Genomic DNA, 16,647 nt, shown 5'->3' on the forward strand with positions numbered 1-16,647 from the left:
GGGGAGCAGAATAGGTGCTGGGGCTCAAACAAGGGCGTAATGGGCTCCAGGATTCAACATCTGCCCTTGTTTTCTTTTTTGAAAATGAGGAAAGAGGTACTGGGGCTGTGACACAGTAGTAATGGGTTATAGGGCTTAGCCCCTGAACCTATTTTCTTATCCCTATAAAATGAGTGGAATGGGGGAATGGGTTCCAGGGTTCAGCCCCAGCACCTGTTTCCTACAGGGCAAAAAAACCGGACAAGAGGTTATGGGGCTGAAACAAGGACTGGGTGGGAAAAGGGATACAATTCCTGATGCTTAAAAGCAGGACTTAGTTGGTTGCAAGGCCTACCCTCAAAATCTGTTTCATTTTCCCACCCATGGGATTTTAAAAAGTGGGGGGGGGGGAGAGATAGGTGCTGGGGCTTCTGGAGGAATTAATTGATCCTGGGACTTCGTCATCGAGGCTCCGTCCTGCTGTTCATTTTCTCCTGCCTCCCCTTAAACAAACACGCAGTATTACGAGTTTTAGCAAGCGAGACAATTGGTTTGAACAAAGCGTTACCAGCCTAAGACAACAGATCGATACGGAACACAACCAAACACAATAACAACGGAGAAAAGGGAGAAGGAAAGTTAATTGTTCATCTTTCTGAGTCATTATTCTTCAGCAGATGCACCCAAACAGTTAGATTGCGTGGGATGAGGGTGTGCGAGAGAGAGATGTAAATAGAACATTTCCAGAGAGACGCTACACGAGTCGCTATAATTATAACAATAAAAAGCAGTATTTATGTTGTGTTTGTGGGTTGCTCAACATGTTCCAAGTTGTACCCAGCTAAGGCCCCGTCTGTACTATGCGTTTAAAGCACGACTGTCACTTTAAGCAGCTGTGTCTTCTCCCAAAGTCTCCTGGGAACTGTAGCTTGTTAGCTCAATTGGCAGAGCATGAGATTAATAATCTCAGGGTTGTGGGTTCGAGCCCCACCTTGGGCAAAAGATTCCTGCATTGCAGGGGGTTGGACTAAAGGACCTCTGAAGGTCCCTTCCAACTCCACATAAAATTACAATATAAAAGCTGCAAAACACATAGTAAAAAGGACACCAACTAGCCAATAACCCACCCTCTTCCCACAACTCATTTAAAAGGACATCGGCTGTCAATCAGTCCAAGGCCTGGTTGAAAAGGAACTTTTTTGCCTGGGCCTAAAGGTGTAAATATGGGACCCAGGTGGTGCTGTGGGCTAAACCACTGAGCCTAGGGCTTGCTGATCAGAAGGTCAGCAGTTCGAATCCCTGTGACGGGGTGAGCTCCCGTTGCTCGGTCCCAGCTCCTGCCAACCTAGCAGTTCGAAAGCACGTCAAAGTGCAAGGAGATAAATAGGTACCGCTCCAGCGGGAAGGTAAACAGTGTTTCTGTGCGCTGCTCTGGTTCGCCAGAAGCGGCTTTGTCATGCTGGCCACATGACCTGGAAGCTGTACGCCGACTCCCTCGGCCAATAATGCGAGATGAGTGCCGCAACCCCAGAGTCGGTCACGACTGGACCATAGCTGCCAAGTTTTTCGCTTTTCTCACGAGGAAGCCTATTCAGCATAAGGGAAAATCCCTGTAAAAAAGGGATAACTTGGCAGCTATGGACTGGACCTAATGGTCAGGGGTCCCTTTACCTTTAAAGGTGTAAAATGAAGGCGCCAGGTGAACTTCCCTTGGAATATAATGGTCATTCTGTGAGTGTTCACATTTGGAATTATAAAGCTTTACAATTACACCAACCCATTTTGCTCGTTATTGATATTTATTTGTAATTTTTATTTATGATTTTCAGTTATATACATTACAATAGTTTTACAATCATTCTAACATTTCAAAACTCACCTTTCTTCCTCCTCTTTCTGCGGTTCCTTAAATTTATTTTGCATATTTCCTGCATATTCCAAATTAACTTATTCATTTATTTATCTACTGTAAATATATACTAAATATGTATTACAATTATCCTGCCAATGTTCTTATCTGTTTGCAGTTTGTTTGTAAATATTTCAATAAACCATTTCCATTCTTTTATAATAAAAAAAGTTTGTTATCTTGATTTATTATTTTTCCGGTAAGTTTTGCCATTTCTGCATATTCCATAAGTTTTTGTATCCATTCTTCTTTCGTCAGGACTTATTTTTCTTTCCATTTGGGGGCAAATAACATTCTTGTAGTCACATACATGAATAATTTTTTATATAGTATGGGTAGTTCAGCCTCAATAATTCCCAAAAGGAGAGCTTCTGGTTTTGGGGGATTTTTTTCCCCAATTGCTATTTTTAACATCTTTTCCAATTCATTATATATCATTTCCCAATAAGCTTTAACCTTGGCATAAGACCACCACATAGGATAAAAAGTACTTTATTTCTCTTTGCATTACCAACACTTATTCAATTTTGATTTATACATTTTTGCCAGTTTACTCGGTGTTAGATATCATCAATATAACATTTTCATATAGTTTTCTCTTAAGCCATAGCATGCTGTGAATTTTATATCTGTATTCCACAATCGTTCCCATGCTTCTGTAGCTATATCATAACCAATATCTATTACCCAGTGTATCAATGAGGATTTTACTTGCTCTTCCTTTGTCTCCCATTCCAATACATCTTATACCAGGCATCCCCAAACTGCGGTCCTCCAGATGTTTTGGCCTACAACTCCCATGATCCCTAGCTAAGAGGACCAGTGGTCAGGGATTATGGGAGTTGTAGTCCAAAACATCTGGAGGGCCGAAGTTTGGGGATGCCTGTCTTATACATTTTAGATAGCGCATTAACATTACATTCCAACAGATCTGTCTCCAATTGTGATGTTTGTTATTCATATTTATTTACGTAGGAACCTAGAAGGCTTCCTTATACAGAATCAGATTATTGGTCCATCTAGCTCAATAATGCCTGCACTGACTGGCAGTGGTTCTCTAGGATTTGAAACAGGATTCTCTCCCAGCCCTAACTGGTGATTGAACCCAGGATCTTGAATCAGGGACCCCTGAGCTATGGCCCTTCAATTCAATGAAGCACATTCAGTGTACACAGTAACGCCCAGGCCACAGGTCCCTGCCCGCAAGAAGCCTACAGTCTTTAACTGCCCAGATTATTTGGGACATAAAGTGGTGCTCCCTGGACTAAAATTATCTTTAGGCCCGTCGATATTCTTATTACATTGTATGAAAGATGTACCAAATAATCATCAAGATCCCATTTTGAGGACGGCTGCTAGGGTCGGCTAGGCTAAGCAATGGAGATTGCGAATCGACTGCGCTCGATATTGGAGCAGGAAAATAAATTATGAGCACATAACAGCTGCGTCGAAAAAGTATAGAGAAGGGAAAGAGAAAAGAGCCGGTCAGGTGTCCGCTGTTCGCCAGGAGCAACATAAAAGCTATCTGTCCACAAAAGTGACTTGAAGTCACAAGTTTCCTTTATCATATGCATATATTATGTAACTAGGATTCCTTGCAGTATAGTCATTCTGCAAACACGGTAATATTTTAATAGTTTCAAAAATAAGACTTACTATGCATAGATATATGCCTTAGCTCATCATCGTTAAGATTCCAAAGCGATCAGCAATATTAAAATGGACTTTTATTATATGATTACCTCGACTGCTGGAGGAGCAGGTGTTAGGCCATAGACTTGACACAAGATCTCATCTTTCGCTCCTCTTACTCAAGGTGTATTGGATGATTTGGGATGAGAAAACCACTCTGCGTGCTCAGAGGCTGTCCTAGTATATAGCACAGGGGTCAGCAAACTTTTTCAGCAGGGGGCTGGTCCAGTGTCCCTCAGACCGGGTGGACTATATTTTTTGGGGGGGCAGAGAATGAATTCCTATGCCCCACAAATAACTCAGAGATGCATTTTAAATAAAAGCACACATTCTACTCATGTAAAAACACCAGGCAGGCCCCACAAGTAACCCAGAGATGCATCATATATAATAAAGTCCCTGTGTCTCTGCGTCCAGATTCCCTGTGTCCCTTTGTCCGCGCTAAGGCGCATGTGCCCCACGGACACAGGGACTGGACGAAGAGGCGGGACGTACACACGCACACGTTCTCTCCCCCCCCAACCCTCTGCCTCCCGTTCCCCTGCAGCCCGATGCCGGAGGCTCCCCGGAGCCCGATGCCGCCATCTTGGTCCGCTGCCACCGCCTCCTGACACCCCTACCTGGCCCGTGGGAGGAGCGACGGGGCCGCGGCCTTCCCTCCCTCTCTGTGCTCGGCCGCAGGACATGACGGGAGAGCGCTTTGTTTAATTGCGTTCCTGGCGCGCCCCGCGGCCGAGCGCAGAAAGGGAGGGAAGGCCGCAGCCCCGTTACACCTCTAGCGCCCGTTTTCTTAACAGGCTGAATGAGACTAGTTTTAAATAAAAGGACACATTCTACTCATGTAAAAACATGCTGATTCCTGGACCGTCCGCGGGCCGGATTTAGAAGGCGACTGGGCCAGATCCGGCCCCCGGGCCTTAGTTTGCCTACCTATGATATAGCAACTAGCTATGTAAAATGGCAAGCCTTCATTCCAACCTGTAAGCAATTTACCAGTATATGAAATTAACGCACACGAGCTTTTGATTGACACCCGGATGACAACAAACAGCATTCCAGGTTTAGGTATGCTGTGATCCCCGTTTGACAGTTGAGAAACAGGCAGAGAGAGAGAGAGAGAGAAAGTGACATGCCTGAGCTTAGGGTTGAGCCTGACAGGTTCTGCGTTCGAGTCACACAGCAGCATAGTCGGAAGGTAGAGTCACTTCCAGCCAGGGCTTGTCCTCTGGTCTTTCCAGTCTGGCATCCTGTCTCTTCCCACTGCTCATTACGAGATGCTTGGCGGAGAAGCAATCAGGAATTGGGGCGACTGGGAGAGGGCAGGGGAGGCAAAGTTAGCCCGCTGCCACCCACTCCCAGTTCGTGGCAGAAATAGCTTTGACGCGATGGAAGGACAGAACGATTCTCCATCTCGTTTTTCTGCCGACCCATTCCAAAACGCTTAGGCTGTTTTATCTTTCGCTTATGCACAGTCCAATCCATCCATTCAGCAGTTCTGTTTAGTGAATGCGAGCAGGATCTGCAACCAAACGTTGCAGTGTGGGTGCCAGCCGGCCAGACCTACCCTTCTCTACGATACTCCATTCCGCCCTACTTTTCCCACTCCCCACCCCAATTCCCAACAGTCTGTCAGCATTGCATGGCAGACACTGAGCATATTCATTCCTCGCTGGGCTGTTTTGGGGTTTCTGTCCCCTCCTTGATGATGGGGAGGGGAGAATATTTGCTGTGTTTCTGGGAACCTTCCTCCAACCTTGCCTGGACCTTGCGTCATTTTGACTACATAAGGAAAAGCGCTAACCATGAAACCCCAGATATAGAGGGAATGGTGCATATAGCCAAAACCTCCGCACTGATGTTAAAAAACCTTGGGATCCCTTAGAAACAAACGAGCTTCTTTATGGAATAAGCATTCCTGGACCCACAATACCATTAGCATTTGCTCAGAAGTAAGGGGACGCAGGTGGCGCTGTGGGTTAAACCACAGAGCCTAGGGCTTGCCGATCAGAAGGTCGGCGGTTCGAATCCCTGTGACAGGGTGAGCTCCCGTTGCTCGGTCCCAGCTCCTGCCAACCTAGCAGTTCGAAAGCACGTCAAAATGCAAGTAGATAAATAGGAACCGCTACAGCGGGAAGGTAAACAGCGTTTCCATGTGCTGCTCTGGTTCGCCAGATGTGGCTTTGTCATGCTGGCCACATGACCTGGCTCCCTTGGCCAATAATGCGAGATGAGCGCGCAACCCCAGAGTCGGTCATGACTGGACCTCATGGTCAGGGGTCCCTTTACCTTTAAGGCCCAATTGGTTGAATGATGTCCGCTCCGAGGTAGGGATGGGGAAGAAACTGGATTCCAGACAAACAGACCTAATCTGCACTTTCTAAATCAATGCATGAACCAAAACAGATAAATGTCTGATAAAATCGGCAATGCTCGTGTATTTTGCAAGGCCGTTTTGTACCCTAGTAATGTGTACAGAAGTGAATCTCAGAGGGTAGAGAGTGTACGATATCTATTAGCAACGCAAACATACCCAAAAAATGCTTTATATTTGGGGAAACGCCTTTTGCAAAAATGTGTTTGTTAGACAAACTTGTTTCCAAAAACGTGCATCTTTAGGATATTCCCAAACTAAGGATTTTGAAAACAAATAAATAAATTCAAACCGCTTTGGAGATGTGAGGAAATGAATTGAAGCTTGGAGACATGAGAAGCTGAGAGAAAATGAAATGGACAGATTCTCCCTCCTAGGGAGATTAGATTGCACCCTAAAGGCCACTTCATATGAAGGGGTTCTAAGAGGTGTTAGGAGACCCCTTCTAATCCACTCAACGAGCTGCGATTTGCAAATTGGGGAGGGATTGATTGTTAGACCATTGTGGGAATTTTAGCTCCGTGAGGCGGGGTTCTCAGCTCTTTTAGAAAACTGCCGTTCCCAGAATTATTGGGGTGGGGGAGAGAGAAGCTGTAAGTGGTACCGTATCTTAGCTTTTTTAAAAAACTGTGGGGATATGGCCAAAAAGAGTTGTTTCTGGAGATATACTCTTGTTCTCGGAGAGATGTAGCAGACAGGGGTGGCGTGCCTCTGGCCCACTGGATCCCTACTGAGCCTGTGTGGCTGTTTTTCTCTGTCCACCCCCACTTTCCCCACACCTGACATAATCTGGGATGTCAGGTGTGGAGCTGGTAGGCATTTACCTATGTGGCTATGAAGGAACAATCGGAGCTTAAAGGGGCCTTCTGGAGTTTCCTTTGCAAGCGGGACTCGCTGTCATTGCTGGGATCGGCCGCTCTAGGAAGTTCCCCATGGGGAACACGAGTCACTAGAGCCCCCCCCCAAAAAAGCCTAAAGCTTCAGGGTAATCAATCCAGACAGGCCAAAAAAACAAATGGCCCTGGTTCAAAACCGATGAAAAAGCTTCAGTTGATTAATCTACAGTGGTACCTCGGTTTCAGGGGACGCGGGTGGCGCTGTAGGTTAAACCACAGAGCCTAGGGCTTGCCGATCAGAAGGTCGACAGTCCGAATCCCTGCGATGGGGTGAGCTCCCGTTGCTCGGTCCCAGCTCCTGCCAACCTAGCAGTTCGAAAGCACGTCAAAATGCAAGTAGATAAATAGGAACCGCTACAGCGGGAAGGTAAACAGTGTTTCCGTGCGCTGCTCTGGTTCTCCAGAAGCGGCTTTGTCATGCTGGCCACATGACCTGGAAGCTGTACGCCGGCTCCCTCAGCCAACAAAGCGAGATGAGCGCCGCAACCCCAGAGTTGTCCACGACTGGACCTAATGGTCAGGGGTCCCTTTACCTTTACCTCGGTTTATGAACTTAATCCATTCCAGAAGTCCGTTCTTAAACCGAAACCGCTCTTAAACTGAGGCACGCTTTCCCTAATGAGGCCTCCTGCCGCCGGTGCCCTTCCACCGTTCGGTTTCCGTTCATAGACCGAGGTAAAGTTCGCAAACCGGGACGCTACTTCCGGTTTTGCGGCGTTCGTAAACTGAATAGTTCGTAAACAAGGATGCTCTTAAACCGAGGTACCACTGTCTCAATCAAAGCTTGTGGCCTGAAATGACCCCGCCAGACTCTTCCACCCGTCCCTCTGCTCCTCGTTGTCGCCGCTCTTCCCTTCCCGTTTAAAAACAAAAACACAACCCATATGCTTTTACCCTCTGAATAACCCCGCGGCCCGGAGTACCACAAACTAATTATATATTTGGTAAAAGCAAAACTTCCTGGGGTGTAGTTTGGATGGGCAGAGCCCTCCCAAACTGCACACATCTTTATAAATATGTGTGTTTGCTTTCTCCCCCGGGTCCCGTCTTGTTGCTGTTTTCTGTCTCAAAGCAAAGAGAACAATTCCCAGAATGCCCTGGGAAGAGTGGTTGACTGTTTTGCTGCTCAGAGTAGACCCCCTTGAAGTGAAACAACATGGGTTACTGAGGTCCATACATTTTCAATAGGCCTGTTTTAGTAGAATCTAGTTGGAGACAAGCCAGGGTTGTTTGTTGTCAAAGAGTTTAAGTGTTTGCCCTTCTCAGAGGAAACCCATTCATACGGTAATAATGGAGAGGACCTAAGTTAGACCCATTCATTCCAATGGAGTGTTAGCTTAGGCCCTCACCTGCACTATTTGTTTAAAAAGAAATATCATGCTACTTTAAAACAGTCGTGCCCCCCCCTCCAATAATCCTGGGAACTGTAGTTTATTAAGGGAGCTGAGAATTCCCCCTCACAGAGCTACATTTCTTAGAGAGGTGTACAAATCAATCCTTTTTCTCAGGGAATTGTAGCTCTCCAAGGGGAATGCGGGTGGGGGGGGTCTCCTAACAACTCTCAGCACCCTCAAACTACAGTTCCCAGGAGGCTTTGGGGATAAACGATGCCTTTTTTTAAAAAAAGTGGTATGATGGCAATTTAAATGTGGTATTATATTGCCTCAGCACACATGCAGTCGGTATCCATATCCCTCTTCTGCTCTTGCAGCTCGATGACAGAACCACCAGCCTAGCCTCAGCAGATTGCTTCCATAGGGCTTTTGGGCTGTGAAATGCTTTGGAGTTAATTGGGCAACGCTAGAGGAGACTGAAGCACGTGATGATGCAACTATTTCTTAAGCTTTCGGCAGACGAAAGCTGTTGCGGCACTATGGAAAGAGGGGGATCTGTCCTTGCCGGCAGCTTAAATTACCCTTGTTTTTGTGAGGACCAGAAAACTCTTTCTATGAGGAAGACTCCAGGATCTGCCCAGTGGACCTTTGCAGGCAAAGCTACAGATGTATGTAGGTTTCGGTAATAAACACTTCTAGCTATGCAGTGCCAGTCCTACTCAGAGTAAGACCATCACAATGAAGAGAAACTACTACCGGTAGCTTAGGTCCGTGAATGTCAACAGGTCTACTCTGAGTAGAGCCTAGCTGGCTACCAACCCCACATGTTGCATCTCCCCCTTATATAAAAGCACATACAGTACACCTTCCACAATCAAGGGCAATCAATCCTCTTTTCTGCACTGTGCTCTTAAACCTGCAACTTCTCTTTAGGGATGGGTGTTCCCTGCTGTTTGTAAAATGAGGTAAGGGAAAATATTCCCACTCACTTTCTCCACCACTCATACTCTTGGTGCAGATTAATATTATCATCAAAGGCGTGTTCCCCGTTGGCAGTTTTTTTCAATATTATTATTATTATTATTATTATTATTATTATTATTATTATTATTAAATCGTTGCTGCACACCGCAAAGCTAATAAGTTGTGCTAGCTAAGTGGAACCTCCATGCCCAGAGGGAGTCTACCTCCGAATGCCAGCTGCTAGGCAAAAGATGTCGCTGTCTTTGTGCCCAGTTGTGTAGTGGCAAATTCATAAAAACGGGGCCCCTTCGGGATAACTGCAGCAACAACCCCTTCGAAGATTATACAGCCTTTTAAAGCTGCGCAATAACCTTATAATTATGCAACAATCGCAACTAGGGAAGCATTGCCGTGATCCATGCAGATCTCCATGTGTGGCCTTTCAGGCAGATCTACTCGTTTAGCCGTGCATGTTCATGGGCAAATGATTTGGAGTGTGCTCCAATATCTTATTTCAGAGTGACTGAAGTTGTGTTTTCCTTGGGAGTTCCATAGTCTGCACAAGAACTTTCACCCCGTTCTCTTGAAAAGGAAGCACTGTTTGATTGCAATGTTCCTAAAGGCTTAGCTTTGGAGCAGAAAACTCCTCCTCGGTGTTCCACCCCCCACCCCACCCCACCGAGGTACTATCCTTCCCCTAACACCCCACACATCCCAGGATAAATATCACACACACACACACACACACACACACACACACACACACTGTATTCTGTATATAGCACTAGCAGTCGCATGCTCACCATGGCTTGGGAATTCTAGGGGGGGGGCAGGCAGGGGGGGAATCAGTGCAATTTTGAAATCAGGGGTTAAAATCAGTCCAATTTGAAATATTCAGTCGACCACATAGATTCAAAATGGCATCTGTTTGCAACTAAATGTAGACAAAGAGTTGCTCTTTGATCTCAGAAAAGACCATGCAAAATTTGATGAAGGTATTTTAAGAGGTGCCCAGATTTACCAAGACAGACAAATTTCCCCCTAAAATGCAGGTATACCTACCTACCTACCTAAAGGTAAAGGTAAAGGGACCCCTGACCATTAGGTCCAGTCGTGACCGACTCTGGGGTTGCGCGCTCATCTCGCACTATTGGCCGAGGGAGCCAGCGTATAGCTTCCAGGTCATGTGGCCAGCATGACAAAGCCGCTTCTGGCAAACCAGAGCAGCACATGGAAACGCCGTTTACCTTCCCGCTGTAGCGGTTCCTATTTATCTACTTGCATTTTGACGTGCTTTCGAACTGCTACCTACCTACCCCCCCACTAAATATAAATATAAAGAGAGAGAGAGAGAGAGAGAGAGAGAGAGAGAGAGAGAGAGAGAGAGAGAGAGATTTGCATCTTGAAATGTTTTGCAAATTTGTGTCCTGGTCTTGTGACCCTGAATCTTTCAAAGATCTTACTAGCAGCCTTGCCGTGTAGGACAGTTCTGCCTTCCATGGAACATGAGAACAATTCGCTGCGGTGATCCCAGCAGTGGGAAGTTAAAAGTGAAGTTTTGGCAAGGAACTCAAAGGGCCTCTGGGAACATAGGTAGGATCAAAGGACATTCCTTTCTCTCCCACCTGCGCCTGTTTCCTAGGCACACGGCACCTTTTCGCTTCATATTGCGTACACCCTGTGCCAAATTTGTATACTGTACTGTACTGTACTGGCATTGCAAGCCAAGCTTTAATTTGCCTGGCACAACAGCAAACAGGTTGCCTGGATATATTGAACCAAATGTTCCACCTAACACAGGATCCAGTTTCCAACAGTGGTAAGCTGGGGTGAGCGATAAATTAGATTCAGTTTGCATTTAGAGGCAGGCTTTTTTTATTTGCACTTTCTGAATCAACAAACAAAGCCACCCTCTGAAATTTGCACTTTGTCACTGTCCCCTCAGATGTTCATGGGAACTGTAGCTTGCCCCCCACAGAGCTATAATTCCCTGCACCCATTAAATAGTTTACATTATTCTTTTTGAGGGTGGTGGTCCCTATTCCCCTCACAGAGTTACAATTTTCAGAGTTGCCTGAGAAGAGGGTTTGATTGTTATACCCCTTTGGGAATTGTTTTTTTTTTGGGGGGGGGAAGGTTGAATAAGGATCTTCTAACAAGTCTCCGCACCCTTAGCAGTCATGGTTTCTCCCAAAGAATCTTGGGAACTGTAGTTTGTAAAGGGTGCAGAGACCTGTTTGGAGACCCCCAAAGCTACAATTCCCAGAGTAATTTAACAATCAATGTCTCTTCCCAGGGGAATTATTGAAATTGTAGTTCCGCGAGGGGAATAGGGCAGTCTCCTCACAACTTGCAGCACCCTTAACAAACTACAGTTCCCAGGAAACGTCAGTGAGAAACTGTTTAAAGTGGTACGATAGTGCTTTGAATATATGGCGTGCCTGGTCCTTTTTTTAAAAAAAAATTAATTCATTCTGATTTGTTTGCAGGGAGGGCATAAGACCGCAAGACTTCATCCAATTTTGCTCACATTGTGCTTATACATCTTCCTGTTCATCTCAGCTTCTTTCCCAGCACCTTCCCTAACCACAAAAAGGTTTGTTGGTTTTTTTTTTAAGTGGATTTGTTGTGCTGGGCTGGCTGCGAACATTAATCCACTTTAATTGCACAAACCTAAATTTCCAGGCACGTGCTTGACATCTCTCTTGCAAAATATTGATGCTGCTGAGAGGTGACCTTTTTAAAAGCCACATATTTTGTAAGCTTTCTGCACGGGGGTGGGGGTGGGAGAATCGCTACTGTTCCCCATGATCATTTTGTTTGGCCTTTCCTTGGAAATTATCATCAGAGGAGGGGAAAACGCCCCTCTCTTTCCCCCTGGAAATTATCATCAGAGAGGGAAAAATGCACACACCCTCTCTGCTCACCCTGCCCTGAAATCTTACCTCATTTTAAAAACCTGAATTAGTGGCAAAGCGCCTCATCTCTTCTTCCCTTCCACCCACCGCAACAAGCAGCGCCTCAACTTACCTGCAAACAGAATCTCGCAACCTTGCCGCTGTGCTAATGAATTTTGAAGGTCTGAATAATTTAGCGTTCAGGAACGGCTGGCTGAGGCGTCAAAAACTGTTCAAAGTTATGATAACATGCATTATGAAAAATAGCGTGCATTCTGGGGTGTTTTTTTTTTAAAAAAAGTATATTTTTTAAAAGGTCTCATTTGAAGCAAATGCTTTTGAAAAATCTTGGGGGATGTAATTGACAGCCACCAAAGGGAACTAGCTGTGTTGATATGTTCCTTTTATTCACCCCCCCCAAAAAATAATAATACAAGGCCTGGGTGGGTGGGATTTCAGATAGCTATGCTGATCCACGGCAGGGGGTAGGGGTTTGAAAAGCAACAAGTTTGTAGAATTGTAGAGTTGGAAGGCACCACAAGAGTCGTCTAGTCCAACCCCCTGCCATACAAGAATCTTTTGCCCAATGTCAGAGTCTGTTAGGGAATTTTATAGGGGGGGCACCCAAACGAGGCTTCATTTGGGAATCAAGATTGGCACAAATGCCCTCAAGGGGACCCCGTCTGATCCTACAACACCACTCTAGTATCGCACCAACACGAACCCCCTCAAGATCAAGCCCTGTGTAATAAAGGCTCCCTTTCCTACCCTTTCTCTGTTGCCTGAGACTCTATGTAACCATATTTCTTTATGAATGAATACCGTGTATCTTTATTTCTAAATGAAACCCCCTTTTGCTACTCTGGCCAAGGGCTCTCAGGGATGCAGGGAACAGCCATAATCCTTTAAGCAAGAGGTCAGGTAGCCAGGGTGGTGCTCCTCTGCATATCCATAATCCATTCAGGTACCATCTCCTGCCATTCCCGACCCTCCGAAGCCAGAGGCAATACTCACACCATTGTTTTTCCCCGCCAGGTACTCAAGGATCCCCTCCCAGATACTTACTGGTACTTGCTTATCAATGTCCTGGGACATCGTGCATTGTTACCTTATGTTAATCCTGTTTACCTCCTGTTTACCTGTATGCTAATGCCCCTTGCACCTTCCCCTTTTCTGACCTTTTACCCTGTCACAAGTGATGTATGTATGATGCTTTCGATGTGCATTATGGGATGGTGGTGGGAACTTTTAAATGTTCTTGCAGCCCTGTTCACGGTGTTCAGTCTGGCATTGAACCTGCTGCACAGTAATAAACCTTGCTGCTTGCTCTGGATCGTGGCTGGACTCCTTCCTTTTATACTCCGCAACAACCACAGGCCCTTGCCTGATGAGCTGGGTGGCTGAGCATTCTCACACCCAGAATTTTGCCCTAACAGAGTCAAACCCAGAACTCTGAGATTAAGAGTCTCATGCTCTTCTAACTGAGCTATCTATGGATAATATCTTTCTTACTAACAGGCCGATGAGTGCAGAGAGGAGACCAGGCACCTCTGGGAAAGCCCACAAAAGCAGAAGACACAATTTGCCTCTCCTGCGCTTGCCCCACTCCTCTCAGCAATCTGGTAGTCTGCCCCTGTACATGGAGGTTCTGCTGAGTTTTCCTAGCACCCCCCCCCTATCTCTCTCCACCTCCCTAAATTGCCTGATCCACTTTCATAAGGCATCTGAGCCTGTTTTCCATCGCCACACCTTGTTGAAACAAATTCCACGTTAATTATGCATTGTGTGAAGAAGGCTTTCTCCCCCCTCCCTTTTCGCTTATCTCCTGAGCTGAGTTTCATCTGATTTGATGAAAGAGAGAGGAATTCTCACTCAGTGCACTTCCTCCACCAGACATCCTTTTTTTAAACCTCAATCAAGGTGTTCCCCCTAGTCGGAGTTTTTCCCAGACTAAAAAAAATAGCCTCAAACGATTTCATCTTCCCTTGTATAGAAAATAACTCTGGAGCCTCAATTTCCCACAAACTTTACACATTCATGCGACCCATGTAGAGGCTGACAATCTTCATATCCGACTTATGGATTGTTTTAACTTGTTCTCTGGTCTTTGAGCATAATAAATATTTGTTGTTGTCTTCCTCATTTTATTTTGAAAAATAAGTAATAGCCTGGCCCTACGCATTTTTAAAATTACCTCTCTCGTAGTCGTAGGTCTCACGTGTGACATGAGAAGATTTTTATGATCCCCACCCCACCCCAAATTTGGGGAGGATCAAAACTCTGGCCAAACCCAATTTGACATGCGGCCCCCAGAGGGTTAGTTATGGTTCAGTGTGGCCTGTAGCAGCCCCAGATCTATTCAGCTTTCCACTGATAACAAAGTATTAAGGGGAAATATCTTGCTGATTTCTTAAAAATTGCACCCATTGCTCAGTATGACAAAAGGCAGGCGTGCATCCTGGTTTTACATTTTCTTGGTTTACAAAACCACATGCCTTGTCTCTTTTTTCCAGATTGTACAGTCTTCCTTACAAATCAGTTACATTTGCTGTGAGACATTTGTGCTGAGTACAGTAAAAGGTTGGGGAAGAAGAGGGGTGGGGTGGGGAGGCTTATATTCTTTTATATATGTGTGCTTTTTAACAAGGATATCACAATTCTGAGAAGGACCACTAAAAAGCAAGGCAAGAGCCTAATGTTGCAAGGCAAATATAAAAAGATGCTTCCAAGGAAACTTGATTTTATTGTGGTTTTACAGTGGTAACTTCAGTTTACGAACTTAATCCGTTCCGGAAGTCCGTTCTTAAACTGAAACCGTTCTTAAACCAAGGCGCGCTTTCCCTAATGAGGCCTCCCGCCGCCGGTGCCCTTCCACCGTTCGGATTCCATTCTTAGACTGAGGTAAAGTTCGCAAACCGGGACACTACTTCCGGTTTTGCAGAGTAAACCGAATTGTTCGTAAACTGTTCTTAAACCGAGGTACCACTGTGTGCTATGATTAACCATTACCCACAAAACTAAAACTGCAACAAAGGACATTTAAATCCTGGTGAATATCCGGCTGAGTAGCTGCCCCATTGGCACCACGTCGAAAAATGGGACGTTCTGGGATCCAATCAGAAGCCGGGACCCTTGGCCCACCCACGGCTGATCTGCAGCAGCTAGCCCAGGGGTCAGCACACTTTTTCAGCGGGGGGGGGTGTCCACTGTCCCTCAGACCTTGTGGGGGGCCAGACTATATTTTGGAGGGGGGGGAAATGAACACATTCCCTATGCCCTGCAAATAACCCAGAGATGCATTTTAAATAAAAGCACACATTCTACTCATGTAAAAACACGCTGATTCCCGGACCGTCGACGGGCCGGATTTAGAAGGTGATTGGGCTGCATCTGGCCCCAGGCCTTAGTTTGCCTACCCATGAGCTAGCCTGTTGGGTCGAAGTGATTTGTTTTTTGGACACGCGAAGGGGTTGAGGCTTTGTGGGTTGAAATATTGCTTGGTCTATTATTTGAGTTTCACTACCATTGTTGGTTACTGCTTATGGGGCTAGAGTGTTGCTTTCCTTTTTTCAATACGTTACATGAAATACAGTGGTACCTCGGTTTTTGGTTCTGGAAGTCTGTACTTAACCCGAAGCGTACTTAACCTGAAGCGAACTTTCCCATTGAAAGTAATGGAAAGTGGATTAATCCGTTCTAGACAGTCCGCGGAGTACTTAACCTGAAGCGTACTTAACCTGAAGCGAACATTCCCATTGAAAGTAATGGAAAGTGGATTAATCTGTTCCAGACGGGTCCGCGGAGCATTCAAACTGAAGCATATTTAACCTGAAGTATGAGTGTAATTGGTTCTGGAAGTCCATACTTAACCTGAAGCGAACTTTCCAGTTAAAAGTAATGGAAAGTGGAATAATCCATTCCAGACGGGTTTGCGGAGTACTTAAACTGAAAGTACTCAAACCAAAGCGTACTTAAACTGAGGTATGACTGTATGAACGTACGATTCTCCCTGCTCCCCTCCACACACATTACAGACCCTATTTTCCAGAGATTTAGAGAAGCCGTCCCGGTTTCTGATTTGATCCCGGAATGTCCCACTTTTCCTTAGGATGTTCCTATTTTCATTGGAGAAATGTTGGAGGGTGTGTCATTATGGTATTATGTATGGGCCTATATTTTTCTTTCATGTAAGCTGCATGGAGACCTTTGGGTGACAAGTGTCTAGTAGGTTTAATCAATAAAAATACTTAGGTGATCCGTATACTGCCTGAGCGTCCAAGTCAGCCTAACCTCCACACTAATTCCTCCTCGTCTGCCGTGCTCATCTTGTGCCACTTATGCCATGAGATTATAATTGCCGTGCCGGTTAGACCAGAGCTGAGACTGAGCTGGCTCAGAGCCAGCGCACTGTGGGAACCCAAAAAGTCTACAAGCTTGAGAAGCAGCAATGACAACATTTTGTACACAAAGAACAAGTCAAATATTTTGGCTCCTTGTTTTCTTTTGGTGGTGAGGGAGGAAGGCAGCCAAGGAGGAACATGGCAGAGGTTTGTGACATCATCCGTCTGTATGAGTGGAGAGAGATCTTGCGCTCCATCTCATAGCA

General features: G+C 45.7%; 1 protein-coding gene and 1 non-coding gene across 3 annotated transcripts in view; one reads left to right on the top strand and one right to left on the bottom strand.

Moving 5' to 3' along the window:
• ADAM15 (ADAM metallopeptidase domain 15) overlaps positions 1-16,647 on the bottom strand; it is a 365,789-nt gene that overhangs the window by 97,923 nt on the left and 251,219 nt on the right. The window lies entirely within an intron of this gene.
• Positions 907-978, top strand: TRNAI-AAU (transfer RNA isoleucine (anticodon AAU)). Its single transcript has one exon. It is a non-coding gene; the product is annotated as a tRNA-Ile (tRNA).

Source organism: Zootoca vivipara, chromosome 17 (genome assembly GCF_963506605.1).
Source record: "Zootoca vivipara chromosome 17, rZooViv1.1, whole genome shotgun sequence".
In the NCBI taxonomy this organism is placed as follows: Eukaryota; Metazoa; Chordata; class Lepidosauria; order Squamata; family Lacertidae; genus Zootoca; species Zootoca vivipara.